This window comes from Sciurus vulgaris (assembly GCF_902686455.1).
Source record: "Sciurus vulgaris genome assembly, chromosome: 14".
Lineage (NCBI taxonomy): Eukaryota > Metazoa > Chordata > Mammalia > Rodentia > Sciuridae > Sciurus > Sciurus vulgaris.
In genome coordinates this window covers 88,661,939-88,673,754 of record NC_136475.1, presented here as the reverse complement: position 1 = coordinate 88,673,754, position 11,816 = coordinate 88,661,939, and positions in this window count along the sequence as shown.

Here is an 11,816-nt window from a genome sequence, read left to right as displayed (position 1 = left end):
CCCCGATAGTCCTCTCCCCTCCTCCCACACGCATGCCCAGGAGCAGGAGCACATCTTGATGACTTCCTTATTCCCAGAGGCATCTGCAGTGCCTTGCACAGAGTGACATTGAGTAAGTAGCTGGTGACTGTTTTCAGATCCCTTCCGAAGACATCTAAGGTACTTCTCCTTGTCCTAAAGTCACTAAGGTTAGAGGTAGGAAGACAATTTTTCACAGATCCTTTTTCAGCTTACAAATTTTCATTTTTTTCTCAGGGACCAATATTATGAACCTCTTTGCTTTATCTCCTACTGCAGTTGCAATTCCTATTTAGGAATAATTTTTTCAATATCATGTCTTCGTCCACAAGCTAAGGGCAGATGCATATTTGGGTGTAAAAAATAAAAGCTTTGAATGAATTTTTTTCTGAAACATAAAGACTAGTTGATATTAGTTTGGCTTATATCTCATCTAAAATAAGCTGGGTAGCTTCATTGGTTTTCAAAGAAAACCTCCACCCATATATCTGAATAAGCCGTAAAGGAAAACTTTCTGAACCCAGTAGGAACAGGAAGAAGAGGGAAGATGATGTTGACTTCTATTTCCCCTTTTGACTGATACATTCATCCATGCATTTAGCAAATGTTTCTTAAATACCTCAAAATGTCAGGCACTATGCTAGCAGTTGAGAGGGGATAGAAACTAATTAGATACAGTCCTTGCCTAGTTGAGGAACCTACAATTCAGAGGAGGGAGATGACTCTCATAAAAATATCTGCAGTGCAAATATGTGTATTGGATTATGGAAGGTAAGTAAACTTTTAGATATGAATAGGATAGATACGTTATCCACTGAAGTGTTTCAAAAAGGAGAGAGATCATCCTTAGAAAAATCACTCTGTTGGAAAAGTAGACAATAGAATGTAGGTACGTCAGGGTGCACATGAAGAGAGGAAGTACTGCATTTTTATAATTAAGTGGTACGTGATGAGCTTCTGGCACTAGCAAAGTAGCAGCAGGAATGGAAGGAAAGGAAAGAACTTCAAAGGTTATTTGTAAGGCATGGAAAGCCACAGGGCCAAGGCTGATTAAATGTCAAGAGTGAAGAAGGCAGAGCACTCAAGAGTGCTTCTGAGAGTTCTAGTTGCCTCTAAATTAGAAGGTTCGAGGGATGACGGAGACCCGAACCAGTGATAATGCAAGCAGGTGGAAGGCAGTGGAGCCGTGAGACAGAAAAACTGAGTAACTGTGGAGCAAGAAGCTTATTTATGGTCACTTTAGAGTGCGAGATGGGAAAGGAGGATAAAAGAACAGAAGAGCTCATGAAACACAAAGCTTACACCATCACAGCAACCTGAGATGGAGACAAAGCAAGGAGGACAATCAGCTCACAACCCAGGTTGTAAATCTGCAGATGAAGAGAGGCCAGTTTCATGTGATGTTGGCTCAGCCGGAAGCGCATTTCAAGGCATGTTGTTGGTAGAGGCATGTACAGTCACCTCCTCTGTTCTCCCAGATCAAGACTGACAGGCTTTCTGGTGAGGACAGAGAATGGAGTCTGGTTACCACGGGTGGATCAAGCTTAGCAATGAAGAATGGAGAGGTAATTCACAGGACTTGGGGTTTAAGTCAACTTTATTTGTAGACGATTACTCATGGGGAGTAGACCACAGAGACTAGGGCAAACCATCCTTGAGAAACCAGTTTCACCTCCAGAAAAGCTGTACACAGGAGTGGGGCATATGACTCAGGAGTCTGCTGCTCAGGACTCGGAGAGAATTCCATCTGTGACAGCATTGCTATTGTTAAAGTGCAGGACAATGGTGTGAGGATGTCACAAGAAAGAGCTAGAGAATCAGAGTGCTGTGCAACCAGCCATTTCATGACTCAGTTGTGTGACTTTAAGATTGTCACTTATTTCCACTGATTCTGTTTTCTTATCTGTAATTGGGGATAACATTGTACTTCCTTTGAATAGTTTAGAAAATTAAATGAAACCTAAAGGGCCTGATGCAATGCTTTAGACCAGTCAGCACCAAGTACTGGTCAATCATGAGTGCTTTCCTTGATCATCTTCATGTGCTTTTACTAGGTGCTATCTGCATATGAACTGATCTTGTCTGGGGTGTAGAGATAAGCCTCCCATTGGAACAGTTCATGGATCTTGCTCTGAATAGATGGGGCTAGGAAAACAAAGGCAGGGGACTCTGGTCATTGAGTAGACAGAGTTGGAATATTCACAAATCAAAGTGTGCGCTTTTTTGGTTTCTTTTTCTTTTCTTTCTTTCTTTCCTTTTTTTTTTTTTTTAATAAATGGAAGTAGATTTCCATTAAAAGACCAGAAAATCAACTGGTCTTCCTGTCGAGTGTTCAATGATGCAGAATCCCTGAAACCTGGATCCGTGGCAATAAAGGAGATTCAAAATAGCCAAGACTGGCCGTTGGGCATGACCAACTCACTAGCCATCCTGAGACAGGACAATTACTCACATTACTGTGGACAGTTAATTGCTAAAGTCACAGCTTGCTTGAAAGAGAGAAGAACATCCTTTTGGATGCCAGCTGTGTAATGAGGGAGCTGCTTGACTGAGCAGATTTTGGGTTAATGAAAAACAGACCCTCTGTCACTGTGATCAGCGTCTGCCTATGTTAAGATGAAATTGTGTATATTGCTGACTGTCCTACATTTTTACATCAAAAAGAGAGCAGAGGGATGACATTTGCAGTAATTTGGCTAAGGGCTATAGCAACCTAATTAGAAATGTTCAGTCCTACAAGTCCACAAAATTGTATTGTAGCAATCACTCTTGAAAAATTCATTCTGAAAATGTGATAAGCAAAACCCAAAACTGGTAGATGGTACATGGATTCTGAGGATAAGTTCCATATTAGGAGCCAAAGTACACAAAGCTATAGGCCTCCAAGGCTGTGACAATGGAGCCCCTGTTCTTAGCCAGACTGTACTCTCAGGTCTTGCCTGGTTTCTGGCTGTGAAGTCCTTGTGACCCCAGGCAGAGTCACTTAAATGCCATCTGCATTCTGGATTTCCTTCCCCAGTGCCTACTGGATTCCCCTCCAGGACCCTCCCCTGCTCTCTCTGGGACAGTACTTCTGGAACTTCAGCTAGAGTACATGGGAATGACCCAGGGTACTTGACTAAAGTGCCCAGAATCTTTGGATACATTTCACTCACTCACTCAACATATGACTTTGAATGTCTTCTCTGTGCCAGATACTATCTTCCTATCAGATTTCATTACTTTAAGCTCCTTTCAAGAAAGACCACTATCAGTTTTACCACCGTAGCTATTCCAGTGCCCTGGATACTGACTTGCCCATGATGGATATGCAGTAACCATGAATTGATTTAATTTCTCTACCAATGATTCTCAAACTGACTGTGCACCAAAATAAATTAAGGGAACTTCCAAAACATACTAGCACTTAATCTCTATATCAGACTGATCAAATTAGAATCTCTGGAGTGAGGGCAGATACGTGTTGTGTTTAAAAAGCTGCCCAGATGATTAAATATGTGGCCAAATTTGAGACCCAGTGAGCTAATTTTTTGGATCTCAAACTTAGGGTACAGAAAGTAATCTGGAGGGTCAGTAGATTAGTATACCCTCCAGGCATTGGATCTAGACACTGATTCAGGAGACCTGGGGACCCAGAACCCGTTGTGCTATGATGGCACTGCTTCTGGTGCATGTAGGAAGTACACTTTGAAGGCTGCTTTTACACAAATCCTGATCAGGCAAGAGGGATTTAAGGAACTTGGGACAATCCTTAAGTTACCACAGGGTTGGCTGTACCTGCTTCTGATTTAATATAGATACAACTACTCGTCCTCATGACCCAGTGCCCTATGCAGAACCTTTGTGATGTCTTTTCCTTGCCATGAGTAGTAGATCTCTCACTTCTTATATATTTATTGCATTTGGTGCTTAATATAATGTTTGAGAAATCTGGTTTGCAGGCAGAGCTCTCCTCACTTTGAATATTTAGCTCTGGGCTACTTCATGGTCTAGAGCAGGTGACTCTTAAAACACAGATGAATGATTGAATGACTCAACTTGGAGTCGAGGTTTCCTTATGATTCAGTTAATATCTTTCTTAAATCTAAAACCTTCCCCAGGCATCTTGTCAAATATGCTGTGACTCAGTCCTCAGAAGAAGAGCTTGTCCTGGTTTATCTTATCATCATAGAAACTGGTGGCCTGTCCCCAACTCTTGGTGTGGTGTCTGGGATCTGATTACCCAGGGACAAACTTCACTCATTCAAGCTTCTTAGCACTTCTAGATTTTACCTGTGTATTAGTCAGATTCTCTGCAGTAATAAATGAATTGAAAACTGAGTTTTATCTCTCAACTCATGGTGTATGGGCTAAGTGGCAGTGTGATCCTACAGGGCTTCCAAATTCCAAGGTGAGGGAATACAGATGTTTGCTTGACAAGAAGAAAAACAGAATTATGGACAGAAAAATTAAATGTTTTACAGATTCTGCTCCAACCCAGCATGACGTCATTTCTGCTTTACTTTCATCAGTCAAAGCAAATTGTACAGCTATAATGGTTTGGACCAGAAATGTTCCCCCGAAACTCATGGGATAAAGGCTTGGTCCTCCTCAGAAGTGCAACCAATGGAAAGTGATGTAATCGTGAGGGCTCTTACCTCACTGATAGATCAATCCACATATGGATTCATAATTTAATGGGTTATATGGAGGTGTAGACACTTAGGAGGTAAGGCCTAGTAGGAGGATGCAGGTCCTTGGGGATGTGACCTTGAAGGTTATAACTGTTCCCTTACCCCCTCCTCTCTCTCTGCTTCCTGGTAGCCATGAGGTAAGCAGTATTTTCCACCACATTCTTCCCACCAGGACACTCTTCCCACCTCAGGCCCAAGGCGGGGGGGGGGGGGGGGGGGAATGGAACCAAGTAACAATGGACTGAAACCTTTAAAACCATACTAAAATCAGTCTTTCCCTCTTTACATTTATATTCTTGAGTCTTATGTCCCAGTGACAGAAAGCTGATGAACTTGGTACCCAAGCCTGATAATGAGGCAGGAACCATGCCGAGAGAGAGGTCCCACAAGCCGCAGGGAAGTCGGTGGGAGCCTATGACCTTTCTACGAAGCGGAAAGCAAAGAATCGGGCTATCCAATGAGACATGCTAATTCTGAGCTCCCAGGCCCTGTACAATGTCTGCTTTAGTGGTGGCCCATGTCAGCGCACTTGGTACCCAAGACTTCACATGGCTGTGCCATTTAAGTTCTGCCTTTTGCAGCATCCTTGTCTGCCTGCAGGTGGGTCTGTCTTCCCAGCCTCTTTGAAGATATGTCTTTCTCCAGTTTCTATTTCCTCTCCATGTATCTCGCCAGGGTAATCCTGCCCCTGCTCAGCCATGCTGTAAAACAGGGGCTGCTGTGGACACTCCCAGCCTGAGCCCTGCTTCCCTGCAGCCCACCAGCACACCAGGGTTTTGGTCTGTGGGATTCAAGCTGGAGGTTCTGCATTGCACCTGAGGCCTTGCCTCCCTCCTGCCCCAGCTGCCACCAACACATGGAGGCCTCTGCTCCGAGGCAACTGCTGGAGACAGCCTGGTGGGAATCACAGCTACAAATCAGTGACTCGGTAGTCACCTTGCTCCAGCCAGCTTCCCTAGTTGGGAAGGCCAGACAAGAGCATGCCCAGACCTGAGTGTCACTGAGACTCAGACAACCAGCGACAGCACCTCTCCTCCAACCTGACCTCACCTGTCCCTAGCTGTCCCTCCTTTGAGAATGTCTGCCAACAGCCTGGCAAGAAGCCTGTTCTCCACCCCAGATGGACTTTGGCCACCTCAGGCAAACAGCGTCATGCAGGGAAACTTTATCTCTTGTCACTTATTACACAGCACACAGATGACATCAGTTTGGGCTCTTGGTCCACAAGTCTAAATATTTACTATCTGCTCCCTTAGAGAAAAAGTTCACCAACTGCTACACCCATACCTAGCATGTAGTTTAAAGAGTGAATTTCAAAATTGCTTCAAAAGGGTCCCAGAGACTAGTGCTTCAACACTCCACCTGGTGAAGTTGTTATGAAACCGACTGCATCTGGGGCTGCTGATTCCTTTTCCATTTTCAACATGTCCCAGGAGAATAGCTCTGGGCCTGTGGAGCTCGCTTCTTTGTTTTCCTAAGTACTGATTGAGTCACAGAGTCAGAAAAAGAAGTGGCGACGAACAACAGAGGCTTTGTTTGTAGTTATTAACATTTGCCCAAAACAGTTTCTCTGGCTTTGTTTGGGGCCAACAGAATCCGGACTGGCGAGAGTGAATAATCTCCACAGTCTGTCCCAAGGTGCTCCTGCTTTCTGCCTTCCTGGTGGGTCCTTTCCATCTGTGATGTGATCCATCCTGTGCACTGAATCCTCTTGCTTTCTTCCTTTCTGAAGGAGGAAATGGATTTGCAAGGCATGTAGGAGACTGGACTCAGTTTAGCTCATAAGTTTCCTTTAAGAAGTCCATGGAGTGGGGCATAGTGGTTACAAGGTGTTTCAGTCAGCTTTTCGCTGCTGTGACTAAATGATCTGACTGGCACACTTATAGAGAAGGAAAGGTTTATTTGAGGGCTCATGGGTTTAGAAGCTTATTCCATAGAAGGTCCACACGATTGCTCAGGGTTTGAGGTGAGGCTGAACATCCCAGTGGAAGAGTGTGGCAGAGGGAAACCGCTCACATTGCAATCAGGAAGCAGAGAGAGAGTCTTCACTCTCCAGATACAAAATACATACCCCAAAGCCATGCCCCAATTCCTACCTCCTCCAGCCACAGGCCACCACTTCAGTTATCACTCAGTTAATCCCTCTCAGGGGATTAAATCACTAATTGGGCTAAGACTCTTACAACCCAATCCTTTCTCCTCTGAACCTTCCTGCGTTGTCTAACACATGAGCTTCCAGGGGACACCTCACATCCAAACCATAACACTCTCCTTGATTGCATCAAGACTAAGTGGTTTGCTTCCATGACTTTTTGTCCTTTGCTATTTAAAAACAAGTTAGTCTTAGAGCCAGATAACTTCATTAATCAATCAATCAATTCATCAATAAATTCACTGCTTCTGAGCATCTGCCAAAGTTGTTGTGTCACTTGAGTAGGAAACAGGAGGTCTGTTGTATAATGGAAGTTGGACTAATGTCAGAGAAAGGATCCATTCTGCCTCTGATACAGAAATTTCCATCTCTGTTAGTTGCATGTTGACCACCTGCTTCTTACAGTTCATGTGTCTCTGGGGAATAGCTGTGTAAGGCAGAGTGCTTATACCTCATTTTCTTCCACCTCTGCTGGAGACCACTGAACCTCAGAATCTACCTGGCTGCTAGATGAAATCACAGCCTTGGGTGAAGTACAAGAACAATCTGTTAATTGACTTATTAATACAGGAAAATTGGGCAATCCTATCTCCCAACACCTTAGTATTTGTTTCAGCATTTGTATGACAGAATAAACCTCCAGAGGTTTTAGATTTCCTCACTGACAATTTTAGAATATGATTGGATTTACTTTTTCTGTGTTCTTGTAGGTGATTCAGTGTCTCAGATTTTTGTGATGAAACAAAACCCATTGCTTGAGGTCAAAGTGAAAATTCAATTCCATAAATATTCTTGAGCATCTATTGCAGGCTTTGAGTTATGCTGTGTCTTGGACTTTCAAAGTTAAAGAAGAAAAAATTCTTACCTTCGAGTAATAGCATTTTTCACTAGATAAAGTGCACCATTTGGGAGTCAGAAGACCACATTACCAGGTTTTGTTTCTGAGTCTTCCTGCAGGTGTCTGCCTTTGCAATGCAGGCTGCGTTTCCTTTCTGAGCCTCAGTTTTGTTCCTGATAAAATAAAGATAATGATATTTCCTACCTTGTTCATCAGGGGGCACACTGATAGTATACATCTTATGTATCAGTTTGGCAACTTTCATATTATCGGAACCTGATAAACATTAGCCACTATTATTTTTCGCGGTACTGTTAGGGATATCACATCATGAGAAGTGTAATTTTGGTTTTCCAAAGCTACCTACAAAGAATAATGCTGTTTCAAAGTAATTTATAAATAAAAATATTCAATTCTCACCTCTCATAAAGAGAGTTATTTTGAGATCAAAAACATAAAAGTGCAGACAATGCTCCAGGAAGTTAGTGCAATTAACTCAGACCAGGTAAAGCAGCTTCCACACCTGTCTTCCATGATAGCAAAGGAAGAGGAAAGCTGGACCCTTTGTTTGGAGGTGCAGATCCTCATTGGAAAAGTCAAGGATTCAGCTGAATCTATTGTTCCTTTCCAATAACATGTGCCAGGTAATTTTTATTTTGAGGGAGAAAAGTTGGGATATTTGGATAGGGCTGGGGAAGGAGGATAAGTCAAGGACCAGGAGAATCTGAATCCTCCAAGGGTGTCCATTTCTTACCGTTTCCAAAGGGAAACTGTTTCTTTTTTCAGCCACAGTTTTAGGTTCCTCCTTGTCCCACACTGCAAGTGCTTGAGAGAGAGCACAGGGAAAGCGCTGGCGAAACACACCGCTTTCACTCCTGGACACAGTGTTGGCCCGCAGCTGCTGGTTTCCCCATCCAGGAAGGCCAGGCAGTGAACTGAAGCTGCTGCTTCCTGTGCCGTGACATTCAGATTCGAGGTACAGCCACCAGCCTCGGCCTCTCTTCCCCTCAGTCCTGCCCTGGACTCCTGAGCCTTCCTATGTCAAAGGGTCCTCTCAGCTTAAAGCTTCCATCTTCCCATCCAGTGTCAAAGTTGGATGCTGACTCAAAAGCCTTTCAAGATCAGTGGCCTCTGAAGACATATTGGACTTAAAGTAAGAAACCCATCTAGCAGCCCTGGAAACAAGCTTTGGCATCCCATGGACAGGTATGGGTAGATTAACAAAAAGTAGAAGAATAGAATCAAAATACATCTTTATGACTAAGTAAAAGTACATGAAATGGAGTTGTTAACAGCTCTGTTCCTTCACGTGCTCTTCTTTCAAATGTGCTATGACCATACCATGACCCTGCACTGATTTCCTACTGTTCCCATAGCAAATCACCCCAAACTTGATGGTGGCAAACCATGAAGATATGTTCTCTCACAGCTCTGAAAGTCAGAAGACTAAAATCCAAACCTCACAAGGCTGCATTCCTTCCAAAATGTCCTGAGGAAGCGTCTGTTACCTCACCTCCTCCAGTTCTGGAGGTCATCTACCTTCCTGGCTCCATCTCTCTCCCTCCACCCTCAAGAGCACCACTCAAGCAACTTTTCTGATGTTTGCCATCTAGTGTCCTCTTACAATGACATTTATAATTTCACCTGGTCCACCAAGATTATCCCAGATAACCCCCAACTCAAAATCCTGATGCAATCCCACCTAGAGGGTCCTTTTGCCATGAAAAGTAGCAAATCACAAGTCCAGGAATTAGATATGGAGGCTTATTGGCATCCATTATTCTGCCCATCAAACCCCCCACTCAGTGAGAATTCTGTGAGTGTTTATATATAATAAGGGAATTGATGTTTGGCTTTCATACCTATAACCAGAATGGATAAAAGACAAAGTATTAGTAATCTTTCTCTAATTCACTTGATATTGGGATGGGGGAAGTCAATGTGAATTTTCCTTCCAATATCCTTAAAATTATTTCCTCTTAGTCCATGGGAGTTATAGCAAAGTTTGTTTACAGACAAGTTACAAATGTTTATTTTCATTTTGGACAGCAAACCAGCTTCAGGCTTTGTGAGACCACAATCCCAGTGTATGTCTCTGATTCTTACATTTCCATCTAGTTCCAGAAAGGCAAATCGACTCATTTACATAATAACTATATATCTACAGAAAAAAAAGCCAAGAAGGCAAAAAACAGAGTTTTATCAATTTTTTTCTTCAATAAACATCAGAAGAAAATATACACAATCAACACATTCTTCATTCACCGAGTGAAGAAGGCATATGTGTGCCTAATCCAATGCACAGCAGACAGTGATTTAACAAGGAATAGGTGGATTATGATGCCAAGATTCATGTGCAAATGAGAGGCAGCTGTCGGAGGAAAAACCCATAAATTATAAGTCAAAGTACTTGGGTCTGTTTTCATCCTGACACTCATATGATCCTGGGCAAATCATGTAATATCCCTGAGCCCCATGTTCTTCACTTGTAAATTAAAGTCATATTTCCCTTGACTACCTCATAAGGTTGTACTTCAAGTTGTCTAAATAAACAAAGTATTAGGTTGAACTAGTTGATTTGATGCCACCCCTACTCTTGGCTCATTATGATTTGGAGTGACAGCCTTTACTGACCTCTATGGGGATCTGTGGACTGGCTCTACTCCCTTTAGAAGCCATCAATGCAGGCTTTGTAGACTTGAAGGAAGTCAACCTTTCTAACTGAGTGTGGGATTCTCATGCTCCTCATGGGTACATGGTAGTATTAACATAGAGAAGCAGGGATGGCGGGGGCTGGGTCTGCACTGGAGTGGCTTCTCTTTTTACTTCTTCCTTTTCCTTAGTCATCAACTCCTGCCGGATGTTTGTGCTAAACAGAAAGCAACACCTAATCTCACTTGGAAGCTCTCTCTTCCTAATCAATGTTGTTATCTTTCATCACTTTCTATGATACACACTGAATTCTCAATATTAACATGCGATGGTTTAGTGTGGGAATCTATAATCTGCACCCAGCTAAAGCTTAGTTTTATTTTATATTTATTGACTTAACATTTGTTGTGAGCTATTTAACTTTTTCTTTTTCTTATCACCGTCTGGAAAATGTTAAGAAGAAGTTGTAGTGCACCATGTCTGTTTTGTGTTTCAAACATCTCTCAGAAAAATGGGGACGTGACAATGCCACAACATTGTCATGTATGACCCTAACAGTATGGTCATCTCACATAGTTCACTTTTCTTACAGAGATGTCTAACATTTTTTCCCTTAAAAAAGTCCACCAGCTTGTGACATCTGTAAAACTACTATCTTCTAATACTAAAGATACTTTAGATTTCTTTCCTTATTACCTACCATTCAGTTAACAAATATTGAAAAAAAAAAAAAAAAGCATGCAAGGATATTTAAGCTTTTTTCCAAGGTTGTAGGACAGATTCTTCCCCTGTATAAGAATGTCTGCATCTCACTGTTGATAATAACTTTATAAGAGAAAAGAAACTATCTAAAATGAACAATGTCAGTATTTTATGCATTTTTCTAGTGAAAGTTGAAGTGTTAAGAGAGATTAGAAAGTATAAATAACACTGGTCTGAATCAGAGTCTCGATTCTTTTCCTGACTATGGCAATTATTGTCTTTGCAACATAAAACAAGTTATTTATGTCAGTCTTACCTACCTTCCTGTGGTGATGCTTATGAAATTAAATACCATAAAAGTGTTCTTGAATGTTAAAATAGTTAACAGATAGAAGAAATAACCATTAATAAAGAGCTCAACGTTATCGTAGGATTGGTTCTTCTCCATCTTGTTCCTCTTTGCCATCCAGAGAAATATTTCTAGACCTCAAATTTCACATCCATATAAAGATGCTTGTAGAAAGCGAAACTCAGGTCCCTTCTGGTGCTAACATTAGATCAGTCCAAGTGAGTTGGACATTTCATCCAAGATATTTTAAGGAAATAAAGCACTTTCCTAATCAAAGAACTTTTCAAAAGGGAACACTTTGAACCTTTCTTATGAGTCATTTCACAGTTGGGGACACCTTCTAATTTTATTTTCAACCATCGCGAATCAATCACTGAAGAAAGGGAAGTAACTTGAGTTAGAACTTTTAAAAAGCCTGAACAATTCTGCCCA